A 20,104-nucleotide genomic window follows, 5' to 3' on the forward strand; every position below is an offset into this window, starting at 1 on the left:
CTTTATTTTATTTAAGCCTGTGTTTGTCACTTTTTTGTCTTTTTTTGTTGTGCACGTTTTGTCACTGTGTGATTAGTAGGGTGCGGGTCCTCGGGCCAGCCCTGAATGTCTTGGGAGTGGGTGGACATGGCCTTCTGGCTTAGTTCGCCTGCTCTCATGGGGTCTCCCTTCGGGGGAGCCCCACCTAGTACTGGGAGGGTTCTGTTTCGGCAGTCCCTCCGAGGAAGTTGGGTCCGTGTCGGCTTCGGTTGCTCGGACCACAGTACCTCAGTCCCCGTCTGGAGCCTAACGCCCCGGGGGATCAGGGTTTGGGTCCCTCTTCACAGGAGGACCACTTGACGTTGCACCCGTCTGCACGTTTTTGTGAACACTCTTTATGTGTGTGCACATTTTTTCTGCACCGGGTGGAGTTTTTTGGGTGTGTTCACACGCCATAGGCTTTTCAAAAAAAAAAAAAGAGTTGTTGGATCATACCTTTGCTATATAGATACAATAATCTTATAAATCTTTGGATCTTTCAGCTACCTATGCAAAGATCCCAACCTCCAAGTCTGTTGCATTGGGTATCTGTTGACCTTGTGAATTAATAGGGTGTTGTTTAAAGGTTTAAGTGTTATATGTCATTTTAACTATTTGTAATAAAATATATATTTTTTATATAATTACTGCCTCATGATATGCCCACAAAGTCTTCCTTTCTTTGAGAGATTCTCCCAATCCTTACATATATCCAACCTATGATAGTGACAAACCCAAACCTTGTAGTTTTCCGTTTCACGTGATAACACACCACAAAGTCTAAATCTAGCCTAAGTAGCTCTATTGTATACACATTCTTTCTTTTAGCATGACATTGCATACTTTCTCTTTCAATCTTTTTTTGTTGTTGTCACACTGATAAAATGAGTAAAATACATTTCATTTCTTGGACTCCTCGAAAACTTCCATTCTTTAAGATGTTTTAAGAGATCCAATTTTACTTTTTAAAGCATAGTTTACATGTCCATTTTCAAGTATTTTTTTATGTTGAAAAAAATATAATTTGGGGAAATAAGTAAGCCTAAACGAAGTGTAGAGGGGATTTGGGGCATCTCTGAGATGCTTCTAATTTTTTCAGGGCTGGGCAGGGAAAATGCCATTCTGTGTTGTCTTTTTGGATTACCCTTTAACCTTCCTCACTAACAATAGAGAAACAGGAGGAGACTTGAGCTTTGTTTTTTCTGAGAGATTAAGACTAGTTATTTATTGAAAAGGAAGGCTGGTGAAAACTCCAGTAAACATTTTACATAATATACATCTTTATAAGAAAAATTTGTTTCTGCTTGGTTGTTTGTTCATGGAATCTAACAGTTGAGCCTGATTTCTAGTTATTTTCAATAATGCTGTAGTGGTAAAGAGGGGAAGGCATAAAAATAAAGGATACCGGGGCATGCACATGCACTTTAGCTGAACTTCTACAAAAATATATGTATTCAGTATTCCAAAGACTATAAATATTTGACAAATAATTTAGGTCATTTTGAGGGCTTCATTTAGAGATTAGTGCATATTGATGCGCTGCATAAAATATTTATGTCTAAAAATATGTGTTTAAAAATATATAGGGCTGTTACTGATTAAAAAATTTCTGTTCGATTAATCTTTTTTTTTTTAAATCGATTAATCGACTAATTTCGATTAATTATAACGCACATACAGATCTAACTACTTTTAGCTGATCTCCTTGCAGGCTGATTCCCAGTGCAGCTACCAACCACTGGAAAAATGGATAGCAGGATACAAAAAACACACAAAGGCAGCGCTCGATGGGAACAGCATTAAAACTTTTATAGTCTTTGAGTAGGTAACAAAATAAACATTGCACTGGAGATAAAATCGATGTAGCTACATAAACTGTAAAAATGGTGCGAGTAATACCAAACGGTACCAAAAGCAGTCATAAAAACTTGTATCTAAGTATGATACTGGTATAAAAATGTGTACAACGATACCACTGCTGAATCCAGATGAGGAGAGGTTAACATCAGTCCGGCGGTATGTAGATGTCCCATGAAGGGAACTATCACAACTCCCAGTGGATGGTTGTAGAATCCCAGGTTGATAGAGGGAAGTGATAAAGGGAAGTGTAACAGCCCTTGCGTGTGGCAGATAGAAAGGTCCCGCCGGCATGCAGATATGAAGGCACAGCAAATGAGCCATTCAGATGGACACGGCAAGCCCCGCCGGTGTCCGTGACGTTACTGGATCTCCAACGGAACTCCCTGAAGGCCCAGAAACCGGTGGAGAGGTGTGTACCAATCAAAAGAATTTTAATCGATCAAAAAGATTTTGATCGATCAAAAAAATTAAAGATTAATCGATTAATTAAAAGTTAATTTCCACAGCCCTAAACATATATAAATAAATGCTAATCATTCATAGAATCATTGATTGCAATTTAGAAAGAGTTTTACTAGAGTTTTACTAGAGTTTCTGCCCACCTGCAAGTTATTGATTACATTAAATTCACAACTACATAAAAAAAAACAATAGAGAAAAATGGGATATACTGGGCTACTAAACACTTCAAAATGTAAATGCCGCAGCTCATAATGTAGGACCATACATTAAAACAAATACAACAAAAAAAAAGTGGAGCTGCGCAACACAAAAAATGATAAAATGAATAACCATGAGTGCCAAAGCTGACAAATCAATAACCAATGTGATGTGAAACATAAAGAAAAAAACATATAATATATATAAATCAAAGTGCATATATAGTCCATATGTGAACCAACAAAAAAGGAAAAAGGAATTTTCAATCACTGATGAATCGATATGATAGTCCTATAGTAAGATACACAGTGCAGCAACCAGTGAGCAAATAGAAATCCTGTGCGAGGAAACAGCAGAACCACAATGTGTCACCAATCACACCTGTGCACCATCACCTGTAAAGTTGTATGCTTACCAGAGGTAAGCTGTAATGGGCCAAAAGTATTGGACTTGTTCCCAGTAGATAGCGTTCTCCAATGGCAGGGAAAGCGAGCGATCAGATGGAACTAACTCAATGGGCACAAAGGCCGCAAAGCTCAGCGTGGATAACCAAAATGAAGAGAGACTCACATAGTGTGTATTGTATGGTGAATCAGATTTAATAACCAAAATGGCAACTTACAGTTTAAAAGAGTAACAAATATCCGTATAGGACAATGGAGAGCCGGCCAGCATGTGATCTCCTGTTCAGAGCGATGACGTCAGCACGTCTACCTCCCAATACCTCCCAATACCTCTACATAAAAAAACAACCATGGTATCACTCCTGCAGTCTAGGCTATATATTCTAAACTCAACACAGAATGCAGCCAGGGCCGGATTCCTGACCAGGCCACCAAAGCCAGGCCTCGGGGCGGCAGTCTGTGCAAGGGTGACGCCGGCTGCAGCACTCCCCTCCCTCTGTCCTCTGGCACTCGGATGTCACGGACCAGGCTCTGTGTGTGCAAGGTCCCGCCCCCTAGACCAGCTTGTGTGATAGTAGATTGAGTCAGTGTTCCGCCTATCACAAAAGCTGGTCTAGGGGGGCGGGACCTTGCACACACAGACCCAGTTCTGTGACATCCAAGCGCCAGAGGACAGAGGGAGGGGAGCGTTGCGTGTTATCCAGGAAATGGGCACAGAGGCTGCATTCATGGGCACAGAGGCTGCAATTAGTGGGGACAGAGGCTGCATTCATGGACACAGAGGCTGCATTCATGGGCGCAGAGGCTGCAATTAGTGGGCACAGAGGCTGCATTCATGGGCACAGAGGTTTTTATTGTACGGAAGCACGTCTTTTATCGAACAAGCATGCCCGAAAACCTGCCGAGAATCGTACAAGAAAGACTGAACAGTTTAGCTTTACTTGCCATTGAGTCAGAACTTTTAAAAATTTTGTCCTACAAAGATATTAACGATGAGTTTGCCAAAAGAAAAGTTAGAACTAAAAATGTTTAGAGAGTTTCTTACTGCTATAATCTTTAAAAGGCATTTTCTGCATTACAGAGTATTTTCAGTCTCTACAATTAAAGCCAGTTATTTTCAGTATTCTCTTGTGTGGAAATATGTTTTTAATTGATTTATTGTAGCAGTCATCGATAAAGGTCAAGAATGGTGGTGTGTGTGTGTGGTGAGGGCTTGGGTGGCATTAAAGGACCCGGCCTTGGGGCGGCAAAGGGTCCTGAATGCAGCACTCCCCAACCCTGTGCTCTGTCTTTTACGTGTAGCGCCCCCTTGCTTTCAGCATGGGCACTACGCTAAAGTTAGTGGGGAATGGGAGAGTTACTTTGCTCCCATTCGTAATTTGTTTGAAATTTGGGTCTTCTGTCATTCCAGAAATGTCCCCTGGGTCCATCTGTGGTCCAGGGATGCAATACCATCCCTGGCCGGCAGTTGGCGCTAGAGGGGTTTTGGCAGAGTAAGTTTCTCCAGCAGCCAATTAGAGGAGCTTTTTCCCTCGCGGGGCGTGTTGGAGAGGAGTATATCTGTGACAGGTGTCATGTGTTCTAAAATCTTCACGGGGTTCCGTTCCAGGTGCGGCATCCACCTTCAGGGTGCGTGCATCCATGGACCCCGCCGGCGCGGCCTACCTGGCCAAAGCTGCAGACTGCATCGAACCTCATCCGGAGGTAAGAGGGGACCCCAGTGCTTCACTGGGTTCCTGGACCTATTGAGAAAATCCCAAGCTGGGATCGGGTGACTGGACCACTGGCAGGTATGCTTGCTGTCATCCGGGGACCTATATAGAAAAGTCTACTGGGAGGATTCGCTCTTTCTTTATTCACCTAAGTCCTTAATTTGAAATTGGCCTGTGGCAGAGGCCCTAGAGCCGGGTCTGTGAGAGAGGCCTGTTCCTCCCAGAAATCCAAAGTGACGCCTCGGCTGCCAGGCTTGTGGCAGGGGTCTGTCTGGGGGCACTTCACCCACTCCAAGCAGAGTGGCGACGAGTTACAAATTGGTACTATGCAGAGCAGTACTGACTGCTCCATTTAATATCCAGGCCTGATACTGCAAGGTTCTCTTTTCTTTCCTACATCAACCTTGACCATCCCAAATTTATGTTGATGTTGGCCGTGTTTGGCCTGGAAAATAAAGCATTGGAAAAACCTTTATTCACTGCCTGGGACCTTCGCTCACTACCTCTGTTCTCCCCACTACACCCCTAGATACCGCCAGGGTAACTTAGTAGGCCGATCCCAGATTAAACCAGCGTCTCCTTCAGGGGGTGAGCGCTACACACGCTCCTGCACTATATACACAATACTGTACATTATAAACTTCTTATCAAAGTCTTCATTGTCTTAACAGTTGCTAGTTGCTATACAGTTCCTGACTATTTTAATGAAGTTCTTCAAGGTAGGCTTAGACAAAGCAATCAAGGCATATTTTATTGTTTAACCATGCCCCTTAAGCCCCTCCCACCATTAAGACTTTGGCCACACCCTCCCTCCCTCAATTGTCCCTCATTCCGAAGTTCAAAAGTTGGGAGGCATGCAAAATCCTTACCACAGTGTACATCTAGTATATTTTAGGGTTGTGCGAGTAGAACCCAGATATTTTTTTCTACTGTTTGCAGTGCTCTGTGCTGGCATAGTTGACACAGCAGAGACGGTGTCTGACCAGTGGGTCTATATGCCTCCATAGATTTATTAAATATTGTCCGCTTCCTGCTGAATCAGCAAATTTTATAGCCATGGGTATCCCTGCAAGCTTTACAAGAGTCAGTTTAAATATTGACTGAGCCAGGTGGAAAAATATCGGCCGAACAGTGACTGCATCCCATAAGATTTTCTTTAACTGGGGGGGAGGCACATGGTTCATTCCTGGGCAGCCAGAGGTGGATTGTAGGTGTGCCAAAATTGTGCTAACAGTGGGAGGGGCTACTCACTGTATACCAGGTAACATTTGCAGTAGTCATCCCCCTTAGTACAACTTCCCCCACCCCCGCAGGGCCGGACTGGGAATAAAAGCCAGCCCTGGAAATAATTTCATACCAGCCCCATAGCATTATTATACCAGCCCAACATCATAACCATCATTATTTTCTAGTTCATAAAAAGGGAAAACCATGCATTTTAAAGCACATTTGAAGAGCATATTATTATATATAGATAAGACAGATATGAAATCACATAGGGCTGGGGTTAGATAGATAGTGATATATATAAATATAAAACAGTAAATTTCAGTTAAAAGTAGTAAAAGTGGGGCGGTCATCAAGGGGGACACCTGGGACTCTGGGAATGTGGGCGGGGGGGGGGGGGGGTTGACTCTGGTGACCTGAGATGACCTTCCGCAGAAAGAATACACTAAGGTAAGGGAGGTGGGTATTTGATATAAGGAGGAAACCTTTATATCAGTGCCCCCTTACATTATTGTATTCACTCCCCCTTACATCAGTGACTCTTCCCCCTCAGACTGGCCTGGTGGCGCTGTCACTGACCTCCTCTCAGGTGCACCTTGCAGGGATCAGTCAGTCGGCTCCAGCTCTCCATAGTCACACACGTCTGACTTTTCCCATGACCCCGATCCCAGCGGAGCTCCCATTCTTGACTCACCAGTGCTCATCAAATGCAGCCTCACTGTGCCCATCAATGCAGCCTCACTGTGCCCATCAATGCCGCCTTACTGTGCTCTCATTGCAGCCTCACCGTGCCTATCATTGCCGCCTTACTGTGCTCTCATTGCAGCCTCCCGTGCCCATCATTGCAGCCTCACCGTGCCCATCATTGCAGCCTCACAGTGCTCATCATTGCAGCCTCATCGTCGTTCCCTCATTGCCGTCTTACTGTGCCCTCGCCCTCATTGCAACCTCCCTCACCATCATTACAGCCTTACCGTGCCCTCTTTGCAGCCTTACCGTGCCCTTATTGCAGCCTTACTGTGCCCTCATTGCAGCCAGTTACTGTGCCCTTTTTGCAGCCTCCCTCGCCATCATTGCAGCCAGTTACTGTGCCCTCATAACAGCCTCCCTCGCCATCATTGCAGCCAGTTACTGTGCCCTCATTGCAGCCTCCCTTGTCATCATTGCAGCCAGTTACTGTGCCCTCATTGCAGCCTCCCTCGCCATCATTGCAGCCAGTTACTGTGCCCTCATTGCAGCCAGTTACTGTGCCCTCATTGCAGCCTCACCAGTCAGTGCGTTCAATACGCACAGCGGGCATCTCCTGCTGTGTCACAGAGCTAAGTGTGAAAAGTTTGGCCACGCTATGATAAAAGTCCTGTCCTCCTCCTAGTGATTGACAGAACACTGCGCCTATCACACAAGCTGGTCTAGGAGGAGGGCGGGGCTTTTATCATAGCGCGGCCAAACTTTTCACAGCATTCTCCCAGGGCAGGCAGCCTACCGGGAAATGTCCCGGTAGGCCAGCCCGGCCCTGCCCCCCAGTACATTTCCCTCTAGTACAGATCTTCCTTCTCCATAAAGCACACTCACTAGTCAAACTCAGCATTTCAGAGTGAGAAGTCCTTCCTCAGCTGTGTCATGTGACTGGAGCTAAGGAGGAGAAAAATAAAGCTTTCCTCGCAGCTACCTGTCTCTACGGCTGGTCATTCAAGGTTCCAATCCTGTTGAACCGGCTAAGATGCGAACCGTTAATGGGCAGGCTGAATGTATTAAGTTGATCAATCAATTCTCTTGTGATTATCGCAAGCAGCTGCTTAAGCTGCTTGCGATAATCAAAAATATACAAAATATGTCCGCGGCAACAAGGAATCTACAGCTGATATACCTGCATTACAGGCAGTCACGTTTTAGGATCACCAGAAATGTACAGAGCAAGTAAGCTGTGTTCTCTCTGTGCACCTCAAGGCTTCATTTTAAGTTTTGATGGGAATGTATTTTTCTCTCAGCCTCAGTGTGTTTAATCCAAACATAGACTTGTTGGGCTTGGGCAGGGAGCCCATGTATACGTTCTCCTCCCGTTTTCTGTACACACTAGTGAACTTTTCCCCGCAATCATGCATCAATTTGAAGTGCCAAAAAAGGGGGGGGGATACGGTTGGGACTTTAGATGAGGCATATGATAGAAACTACCACAGGCCTCCATCCCTGTAAATGGATAAAAGGGGGGGGGGGGGGTTTGGGACGTTAAATGAGACGCGTTTTTAGCAGTATGCGATTAAATATATATATATGGAATATCAGGGCTTTTTTTCAGGGGGAACTTGGGGGAACTCAGTTCCACCACCTCTGGCTCAGACCCTTTGGTGCCCGCTCACCACAATCACTTGTAAACACAGAAGTCTGGTTTCTGTGTTTACAAGTGACAGCTCTGCACTCTATGTGTAACCCCCTGAACTCTGCACTCTTAGCCAGATTCAGAGAGACTTAGGCTGGCGTATCAGTAGATACGCCAGCCTAAGTCATAATTTGCGTCGGCGCTAATTTAAGCGTATTCTGGTAACCAGATACGCTTAAATTAGGCTCAGATACGAGCGGAGTAAGTGTCTTACACCCTCGTATCCTAAAGCGTAATTTTTAGACTGGCCGCTAGGTGGCGCTTCCATTGCGGTCGGCGTAGAATATGTAAATCAGTAGATACGCCTATTCACGAACGTACACCCGGCCGACGCAGTACAGATACGCCGTTTACGTAACGCATTAGCAGGCCTAAAGTTATTCCATCAAATAGATGGAATAGTAATGTTGAGTATGGCCGCCGTTCCCGCGTCGAAATTAGGGATTTACGTCGTTTACGTCCACGTCGAAATCAATAGGCCCGTGCGGCGGACTTAGCCGCAATGCACACTGGGAAATGTAGGCGCACGGCGCATGTGCAGTTAAAAAAAAAACGCCAATCACGTCGGGTCAAGGCTCATTATCATAAAACACGCCCCCTCAGACAAATTTGAATTAGGCGCCCTTACGCCTGCTTTAGGCTACGCCGCCGTAACTTAGCAGGCAAGTACATTGTGAATCATGTACTTGCCTCGCTAACTTACGGCGACGTAGCTTAAATGCCTTAAGCTACGCCGCCGCAAGCATGCGCTCGCCATCCTGAATCTAGCTATCTGTGTGTAACCCCCTGAACTCTGCACTCTGTGTGTAATGCAATCCTGGTATTTAATGCCCCTTTAAGACCTTTCTACTGTTTGTGACATTTGAATGGGGTCGTGGTTGAGTTCCTGCACCTATTTTTTGAGAAAAAAAGCTCTGTGGAATATAATTTTTTTTTTCCATAATAGCCACAAACCTATCTTCAAAGCTGAACGGCAGCCTTACCTTAGGCTTGCAAAGTTCTACATGTTCCCTTCCTCTAAGGAAATTGTTACTCTGAGTTCACTGCACACTGTGAGCTTCTCACAATGTCCTTTAGAATTTGCAGAGAGTCAAATACAGTCTATCGTATTTCCTGGCTGAGGTACATCCAGCACCTTGCTCTTTCCTCCTCAGCCATACACCCTGGCTTACTGCCTTGATTAACTGGATTTTAGCTCTGTCAGTCATGGAGGCTCAACTTCACATGTGGGCTTTACCTATGGCGGTCTGCTATTTTAAGGAAGCTATGTGCAGCCTCTTCAACTAGCCACTTACGCCCCGGACCATTTTGCTGGTCAATGACCAGGCCACATTATGCGTCACTTTAACTGCAATTGCGCAGTCGTGCGACGTGGCTCCCAAGCAAAATTTACGTCCTTTTTTTCCCCCAAATAGAGCTTTCTTTTGGTGGTATTTGATCACCTCTGCTGTTTTAATTTTTTGCGCTATAAACAAAAATAGAGCGACAATTTTGAAAAAAATGCAATATTTTTTACTTTTTGCTATAATAAATATCCCCAAAAAATATATATAAAAAAATGTTTTCCTCAGTTTTGGCCGATACGTATTCTTCTACATATTTTTGGTAAAAAAAAATGCAATAAGCGTTTATTGATCGGTTTGTGCAAAAATTATAGCGTCCACAAAATAGGGGATATATTTATGGCATTTTTATTAATATTTTTTTTACTAGTAATGGCGGCGATCAGCGATTTTTACTGTGACTGCGAAATTATGGCGGACACATCGGACACTTTTGACACATTTTTGGGACCAATGTTCTTTTTACAGCGATCAGTGCTATTAAAAATGCACTGATTACTGTGAAAATTACACTGGCAGTGAAGGGGTTAACCACTAGGTGGCACTGAATGGGTTAAGTGTGCCTATGGATGTATTCTAACTGTAGGGGGGATGGGCTATGTGTGACACTACAGTGATCACCGCTTCCGATTTCAAAAAGCTGTGTACGCTGTCCTGTCACTAGGAAGAATGGGGAAATGCTTGTTTACATCAGCATTTCCCCCTTCTTCCTCACCATGACACGATTGCGGGTATGCCCACGGACATAGAGTCCGCGGGGCCCGCGGTCGGAGTCACAGAACCACAAGTTACGGATTGTCCACTTGCCATGTCACCTGCCACAAGTTGCGGATTGTCCACTTGCCATGTCACCTGCCACAAGTTGCGGATTGTCCACTTGCCACGTCACCTGCCACAAGTTGTGGATTGTCCACTTGCCACATCACCTGCCACAAGTTGTGGATTGTCCACTTGCCACGTCACCTGCCACAAGTTGTGGATTGTCCACTTGCCACATCACCTGCCACAAGTTGTGGATTGTCCACTTGCCACATCACCTGCCACAAGTTGTGGATTGTCCACTTGCCACATCACCTGTCACAAGTTGCGGATTGTCCACTTGCCACAAGTTGCAGATTGTCCGCTTGCCACATCACCTGCCACAAGTTGCGGATCATCACTTGCCACGTCACCTGCCACAAGTTGTGGATTGTCCACTTGCCACGTCATCTGCCACAAGTTGTGTATTGTCCACTTGCCACGTCACCTGCCACAAGTTGTGGATTGTCCACTTGCCACGTCACCTGCCACAAGTTGTGGATTGTCCACTTGCCACATCACCTGCCACAAGTTGCGGATTGTCCACTTGCCACAAGTTGCAGATTGTCCACTTGCCACATCACCTGCCACAAGTTGCAGATTGTCCACTTGCCACATCCCCTGCCACAAAATGATGTAATCTCTCTGCTGCCCACGGCTGCCAGCACAGTGAGTGAGGGCGGAACTGCAGAGATGCAGAGTGGGCGCCAGGCGGTGAGAGATGATGTAATTTCTCTTCTCTGCCACCCACTGATTGACCAGCTCACCTACTGAACCTCCCAGCTGCCTGTCTGCTCTCTCACCTGCCCGCCGAGCTGCGTCCGCTCTCTCATCCATCTGCCCGTCTCCCAATGTGAGTGGACGGGCAGCTGGGTGGCTCACCCACTGTGCTGCCCACACGCTCACTAGCCTGCAGAGCCACCCACCACGCCGCCTGCACACTCACCCGCTGACTCGGCCACAACTAATTTATCGGAAAACAGAAAAAATGTGAACTAGCAGTGTACACCCTCCCCACCTGGTCCTCACTGAACTTACCTCCAGGGATGCTGAGCTGTCAGTGACCATGCAGCTTGTCTAGTGGTCCTGGAATTTGAAATCTCTGATCTTCTCCCTCTTCTCTGTGCAGCACTTTCAGGACAGACTGGAGTGATTCTAATTAGTCCATGACGTCACAGTTTTTTTTTTTTTTTAGAGGAAACAATTTTATTGAGATCCAATGAGATCTGCAGGCACATCTGCAGGCACAGAAGGTCAAATACAGCCCAACCCTTGTGCCTGTGGCAACTTGCACTGAAAGGAAAATGAAAGAAACTATTGCTGATCTCCTTCTGAAAATGCTAGTTTCCAGGCTGCCATACTGATCCAGTGGTTTTAATAATTTTAGGGTCATTAACCTAGAACAAATATGCACCCGCAGAGTCAGAAATCCTGACTGCTATGCTTTTTCTGGGTCAGTGACTCAAATCAACCCGACAGCCAGCCAACTAGTATTTTCAGAATGAGAAATCAGCAAAGCTAGCCTACATATAGAAGTCAGCATGGGTTTCTGTGTATCTAAACCCAAGAACTAAAAGGCATTCCAATCCTTAGTGGCTACATTAGTTTACTATTTGCTGATAAGTATAGCCACTTGACCTCTAGAACATTTACGCCCCTTCATGACCAGGCCATTTTTTTTGCGATACGGCACTGCATTACTTTACCTGACAATTGTATGGTCATGTAATGCTGCACATAAATTATATTTATGTCCTTTTTTTTCCCCACAAATAGAGATTTATTTTGGTGGTATTGGATTACCACTGCATTTTTTATTTTTTGTGCTGTAAGGCTTCATTTCCACTGACGTTTTTACAGCCACTTTTCTGAGCGTTTTTTACAGCTTAAAAAGGCCTGTCCATGTTATTCTATGGCATCATGCCCACATAGGTGTTTCTGAGCTGCAAATGGCATAGGCGTTTTTATGCTGTAAAAAAAACGCAGGACCAGGGCGCTCTGAAGCTCCAGAGTAGAGCTGTAAAAACGCCAGACGTTAAAAAACGCTCAAAAACGCGCGAAAACGTTAAAAAACGCTAACGCTGCGTTTTTGAGCTCCAGCTCAAAAAAATAAATAAATAAATAAATAAATAAAATATAAACATGGACAGGCGTTTTTAAGCTGTAAAAAAGGCTAAAGAAAGTGGCTGTAAAAACGTCCATGGAAATGAAGCCTAAACAACAATTTTGAAAAAAAAAACAATATTTTTTACTTTCAGCTACTAAACATATCAAATAAAACAAAAAAAAAAGAATTTCTTAATAAAGTTAGACTAATATGTATCCTGCTACATATTTTTAGTAAAAAAAAATCCCAATAAGTGTATATTGATTGGTTTGCGTAAAAGTGATAGCATCTACAAATTATGGTATATATACTGGAATATATATATATATTTTTAAATACTAGTAATATCGCCGTTTAGCAATTTATAGCAGTACTGGGATTCAGTATTTCAGAGGACAATCGGGGCCAGATTCTCAAAGGCGTTACGACGGCGCAACGCCATTTGCGCCGTCGTAAGTCCTAATCTGGCCCAGGGTATCTATGCGACTGATTCTTAGAATCAGTTACGCATAGATACCCATTAGATCTGACAGGCGTAAGGCTCTTACGCTGTCAGATCTTAAATGCAATTTTTTTTTCCCGCCGCTAGGTGTCGCATCGTCGTTTTCCCCGTCGTCTATGCAAATTAGCTAGTTACGCGAGATTCCCGAACGTACGCGCGGACGACGCAGTGATTTTACGAAGTTTCCGTAAGCGTAAACTTGCCCCTGCTATAATGAGGGGCAAGTTTACGTAGGTCCGTCGTATGCCATGTTAAGTATGGCGTTGGGTCAGCGTTGGCTTTTTCCGTCGTTTACGTCGTTTTCGTAAGTCGTTCGCGAATACGACTTTACGTCAATAACGCTCACGTCGGCGTCATTGACGTTTTCCGTCGTGAGCTGGAGCTTGCGCACTGGGCTATTTTTCCGCTCGGCGCATGCGCAGTTCGATCGGCGCGGGGGCGCGCTTAATTTAAATACAAGCCGCCCCCTTTGAATTACGCGGCCTTACGCCGGGCCAATTACACTACGCCGACGCAAATTACGGAGCAAGTGCTTGGAGAATATGGCATTTGCTCCAGTAATTTGCGGCGGTGTAGTGTAAATGGCTTAATCTACGCCGCCGTAGATTCTACAAGAATCTGGCCCTCTGGCACTAACTGACATTTTTGAGACTTTGATGGAACCAGTCACACTATTACAGTGATCAGTGCTAAAAATATGCAATGTCACTGTACTAATGGCACTGGTTGGGAAGGGGTTAAACAGTGCCTGGCACCCACAGATCAGCTTCTGCTGTGAACAATGTCATCAGAAGTGGCACGCTGGCAGCGCACATGTCCCCAGTAGGAGGAAGTACAGAATCATGTATATGTACTGTACATGATTCTGCACTGGAGAGCCACCCTTTAGCTGTAAATCTGCTATGGGGCAGTCAGTAAGTGGATAGTCTGCAAGTATGAAAAACAATGTGTTGATCCTGCCAAAAATACAGGTTCCTTGTAATTTCCTGCGCACTGAATCAAAATCTTAAAGCTGAACACCAGGCACTAAAACTTATATTGAAATATATATCCACCAAGGATCGAAATCTACTTTTGAGCACCAAATGCCTTTACAATCTGTGATACTACCTTCCTCGAAGAAATATCAGAGTGACATGTGGGAGGGGCCCAGCAGCTCCACCCACAACAGGCTCTCTGCAGAAAACTACAGGAAGGGGAGGAGACAAGACCAATCCCTCTGCACCAGGAGAGAGAGCAGCGATGACCGGTCTTTATTACAGATCCTTGATCATGTCCATTCAGAAAAATCAGAAAACATACATCAGAAAAATCTGAAAAATTAAGTTTTCTTCTTTTAACTACAAAACACCTTCCCCCATGTTATCCCATTGCTGCCACCACTCCGTTTGGGAGAATCTGAAAGCCAGGAGATAGAGGAGGGGTTCCCAAGCGTGTGACCACTCTGACTGGCTATAACAGCACAATAAAAATGTTCGCCAGCACACCGAGTATCTTCGATTGCAGTGCAAAACTTTTAGTGCAGAGAGACTACATCATAAAATAAATATTAAAGCGGAGTTCCGGCCACAATTTCACTTTTTAAGTATAAATTCCCCTGTAATACACAAGTTTAATGTATTCTAGTAAAGTTAGTCTGTAAACTAAGGTCCGTTTTGTTAGGTTGTTACAGCATTTAGACACTTTATAAAATAGAAATTGACTGGGGCCATCTTAAGTGTGGGCATCATGAAGCCAGACTGTATGACTTCCTGGATTTCAGCCTTGCAGATCTCGCACATGCTCAGTGCTGCACAAGCAGTGTAATAGGTTTCAGATCAGGTTTCAGCACCTGTACTGTCCAAGTCACATGATTCTTCGAGACTGGGGAGTGCACAGACTCCTGGAAAGTTACACCCACTACATTGCCAGGAGTCTGTGCGGTGTAGGTTAGGAAGCTTAAGCACCTAGGTGCAGGAAGTGGGAAGATTAACTATTCTGCCTAGCAACAACACTTTGAAGGCATCTAAAAAATATATTTTTTTCTTAAAGGACTAATGACATTTTTTTTAAAACTACTGATGTAATGTTATATTTATGGGTGGAACTCCACTTTCAATGCAACGTTTTGGAGCCATGCAGGACCCCTTTCTCCAGACATGCGATGAAGCCTGATGAAGGCGTCCTGAATGGCTTGCGAAACATTGCACTTAATATTCTATTTGTGATGTGGTTTCTCTATGATAAAAGTTTTGGATTACAATTGAAGATCCATGGTATCCTGACAAACATGTTTATTGATCTGTAATATATTCAGTTGTCCAGCTGGTAATCACTACAGACAGAGCCGATCCGCCCTATACGCTCACTACGCAAGCTGCGTAGGGCCCCGCAAATTACTCGAGGCCCCGCCTCCCCCTCGTGGGTGCAGGGGCGGTGCCGGTGGAATGGGAGTCCTTCTCCCAGCGATTGTGGAGGGGAAGAGAGAGAGAGCCGCCCGAATGTTTAGAGTGCAGCGCACGCAGGGAACACAGCGATAACAGCTTTCATTTCAATTACCGTGTTCCCCACCGATCACTGTCATATACAATCCCTCCTCCTGGTCCCGGGTCTTGATAGACAGATCACCCGTCCAATCCTGATGACGGGGGATCTGTCAATCTAAGTTCCCTGGCCAGGGGGCGGGGCTATATATGACGTTGATCGGCGGGAACACGGCAATTGAAATGAAAGCTGTTATCGCTGTGTTCCCTGCGCTGCACACTGATCATCTGGGCGGCTCTCCTGTTCCTCTCCCTTCCTCCCCTGCACAGGCAGGCTGAATGGTGGGCACAAGGCTGCATTTGGTGGGCACTGGGCACAAGGCTGCATTGGTGGGCACAAGGCTGCATCATGGTGGGCACTGGGCACAAGGCTGCATTTGGTGGGCACAAGGCTGCATTGGTGGGCACAAGGCTGCATCATGGTGGGCACTGGGCACAAGGCTGCATTTGGTGGGCACAAGGCTGCATTTGGTGGGCACTGGGCACAAGGCTGCATTGGTGGGCACAAGGCTGCATCATGGTGGGCACTGGGCACAAGGCTGCATTTGGTGGGCACAAGGCTGCATTGGTGGGCACAAGGCTGCATCATGGTGGGCACTGGGCACAAGGCTGCATTTGGTGGGCACAAGGCTGCATTTGGTGGGCACTGGGCACAAGGCTGCATTGGTGGGCACAAGGCTGCATCATGGTGGGCACTGGGCACAAGGCTGCATTTGGTGGGCACAAGGCTGCATTTGGTGGGCACTGGGCAAAAGGCTGCATCATGGTGGGCACTGGGCACAAGGCTGCATTTGGTGGGCACTGGGCACAAGGCTGCATTGGAGGGCACAAGGCTGCATCATGGTGGGCACTGGGCACAAGACTGCATTTGGTGGGCACAAGGCTGCATTTGATGGGCACAAGGCTGCATGGTGGGCACTGGGCACAAGGCTGCAAGGTGGGCACTGGACACAAGGCTGCATTGATGGGCACAAGGCTGGATTTGGTGGGCACAAGGCTGAATTTGGTGGGCACTGGGCACAAGGCTGCATAGTGGGCACAAGGCTGCATGGTGTGCACTGGGCACAAGGCTGCATGGTGGGCACAAGGCTGCATGGTGGGCACTGGGCACAAGGCTGCATTTGGTGGGCACAAGGTTGCATTTGGTGGGCATAAGGCTGCATGGTGTGCACTGAGCACAAGGCTAATGGCTCACGGCATCACAGGTTAGGTAGAGGGCCCCTTAGCAGAATTTTGCTTAGAGCCCCAGGGAGGTCAGGATCGGCACAGACTACAGAACCCGCCTTATGAGATGAGCCTTTGATCCGGGAACATGTGCGATGGGAATATAGACATGGCTGTAACAGCAGTCACATGATCAGAGGCTACGGATTGTAACTATGATCGGAAGCTGTGACAGCTCACTGTGCTGGGAGCACAGAATAGCCATTCCCCATGGACGCATATATGGCGCTAAAGTTCACCTGCCAAGCCTTCTCATATACAGATGAAGGAGGAGATGGTGTTCTGTAGTCCCAGTGCTTCCTGTCCTAGGGTGACAACGTGTATCCTCCATATTATGCATTGGGGTTGATTGACTAAAAATGGAGAGTGAAAAATCTTGTGCAGCGGTGCATGGTAGCCAATCAGCTTCTAACTATAGCTTGTTCAATTATACTTTGACAAAAACCCTGGAAGCTGATTGGCTTCTATGCAGAGCTGCACCAAATTGTGCTCTCTCCAGGTTTAGTAAATCAACCCCATTGTGTTAGGGTTGTCATCATAGGACAAGAAGTGTGTTTTTTTTGGCAGGATCACCAGGTGAAAACAAAGGAGGCTCAAATAAAAAAACGAATGCAGCCACCTCATCTGAGGACAGCTAAATTGCACTTTTCTTCTTCCGTTTAGCTATTCTGCACATCTCCACCTATAATTGGCTTCTCCAGCTTGCTAGGGATCATGTGACCAGAGATCAGTGGCAGGATCACTGATTCCCCACAGTATTAGATGTGTATGGAATGAGTGGATCGGATCCTTATTCTGCCCCCATAGCTGTAGACTGGGAGTGACTTGGCTCAGTCTATTCATTTACATCGCTTCTTCCTCCAAGCCATGTGCCTGCAGCTGACTGTACGGTGGGGGCGTCCCTTGTCAAGAGCAGCTCGCTGGGATTGGCCCGTACCTGGGTGGGCGTGGCCTGGCGCAGCAGCAGCTGGACAGGCTGTGCAGCGCTCTGGGCTGAGCATCTGGAAAGGGGCTGGCTGAGTGCGCGCCGTTCATTGGCTGTGGATAGGGGCGCCCGCTGCCTACAATAAAGTGAATGGGAAGCAGTCCGCCTGGAATCTCCTCCACTCTCTGTGCATGTCACAAAGCACACTAAGCAGGATCACAGCAGGACTAAACTATTACAGCAGCAGCAGCAGCCAGCCTATCTATTCTCATCCACTCTCTTCTCCAAGCAGGATTAGTCCAGGAACCCTCTGAACCCCAACGGTAAGTGCACCTTTCTGTATGGGGAGGCTTCTACTAGTGCGTACAATCTAGGGCATCACATACATGGAGCGATCTATACTACTCCTGCAGAGATAGTACCGTGTGACTATGAGAAGCCGAGGACTCAAGGGAAAAAGTTGTATTTTTCTGTGATTGTCAATGATCCTTCTGCCATAAGTGCATGGAAGTCAGCCAATAACTGATCTGATCGAAGGGATTGCTTATGGTGGCCAGACACTTCCATAAATGATCGATTTATTTTCTGATCTCTCCCCATAGGAAAAAATCGATATGTATTTCTGATTGATCTCTCCCCATAGGAATAATCAATAGGAATGTATTTTCTGATGATCTTTTCCCATAGGAATAATCAATAGGGATTTATTTTCTGATGTTGTTTCCCCATAGGAATAATCAATAGGGATTTATTTTCTGATCGATCTTTCCCCTTAGCAATAATCGATCTATAGTCGACAACCTATTTCGATGATACCTAGTCACTTATGGTGGCCGTACATGCTTCCATAAATGATTCATTTATTTTCTGATTGATCTCTCCCCATAGGAATAATCAATAGGAATTTATTTTCTGATGATCTCTCCCCATAGGAATAATCAATAGGAATTTCTGATTGATCTCTCACCATAGGAATAATCAATAGGAATTTATTTTCTGATCGATCTTTCCCCATAGGAATAATCAATAGGAATTTCTGATTGATCTCTCACCATAGGAATAATTGATAGGAATTAATTTTGTGATCGATCTTTCCCCATAGGAATAATCAATCTATTTCGATGACCCCTAGTCACTTATGGTGGCCATACACCTTCAATAAATTATTGATTTATTTTCTGCTTGATCTCTCCCCATAGAAATAATCAATAGGGATTTCTGATTGATCTCTCACCATAGGAATAATTGATAGGAATTTATTTTCTGATGATCTTTCCCCATAGGAATAATCGATCTATTTCGATGATCCCTAGTCACTTATGGTGGCCATACACCTTCAATAAATTATTGATTTATTTTGTGCTTGATCTCTCCCAGTAGGAATAATCGATAGGAATTTCTGATTGATCTCTCACCATATGAATAATCAATAGGAATCTATTTTACGATGTATCTCTCCCCTGTAGCAATAATCGATCTATAGTCGACAACCTATTCGATGATCCCTAGTCACTTATGGTGGCCATGCACCCTTTCAGAGATTATCAATTTATTTTCTGATAATCTCTCCCCATAGGAATAATCGATCTATAGTCAACAATCGATTTGATGATCCCTAGTCACCTATAGTGGCCATGCACACTATAAATGATCGATTTCTTTTCTGATCGATCTCTCTCTCTATAGGAATAATCAATAGGAATTTATTTTCTGTTCAATCTCTTCCCATAGGAAAAATTGATAGGAATTTATTTTCTGATCGATCTCTCCCTTATTGGAATTATCATTAGGAATTTATTTATTGATATTTTTCTCCCCACATGAATAATTGACCTGTAGTGGGCAACCCTAGTAATTTATGGGGGCCAAGCATGCTTCATAAATGACCTTGTTTTTTCTCTGATCAATCTCCCCGATAAAAATAATCGATCGTCGACAACCTATTCAGTGATCCCTAGTAGTCACCTATGGTGGCCATATACGCTTTCATAAGTGATCAGTTTATTTTCTGATAGGAATAATCAATCTATAGTAGGCAACCAATTCAATTGACATGGAAGTGGATTTCGATCAATCGCTGGGAGATATTATAATACGTTATTGATTGCACCTCTAATTTCACGATTTCATAATCTGATAAATCGAAATACCTTCAGATTTGATCAAATATCGTCTAAATCAGGGAAGTTATGCCTACTCCACGGTTTGCCGATATAATACTTTTGATGCAATCACACATGGATTGGATAATAATAATCGAAGCACTCATGGCCACGATTAGGATCACCATACACATTACAGTCTGATTGTACAATCACCTTGGATCTGTTTTGTACAAGGACCTGTCAGATTGGATACAGATTGATTGGATAGTTTAGGTAGGTCCTCATAGCTTAGTAGATCGTTGATTGTACAGTAATGATAA

At 45.0% G+C, this 20,104-nt stretch overlaps 1 protein-coding gene across 1 annotated transcript in view; it reads left to right on the top strand.

The window, feature by feature from the left end:
• The first annotated feature begins 17,789 nt into the window (after positions 1-17,789).
• Positions 17,790-20,104, top strand: part of PITX3 (paired like homeodomain 3) — a 120,779-nt gene continuing 118,464 nt past the window's right edge. The window contains exon 1 of the mRNA XM_040362375.1: positions 17,790-18,002. The gene's annotated coding sequence lies outside the window, so the exon portion shown is untranslated. The remainder of the gene's footprint in view (positions 18,003-20,104) is intronic.

Source organism: Rana temporaria, chromosome 8, assembly GCF_905171775.1.
Source record: "Rana temporaria chromosome 8, aRanTem1.1, whole genome shotgun sequence".
Taxonomy (NCBI): domain Eukaryota; kingdom Metazoa; phylum Chordata; class Amphibia; order Anura; family Ranidae; genus Rana; species Rana temporaria.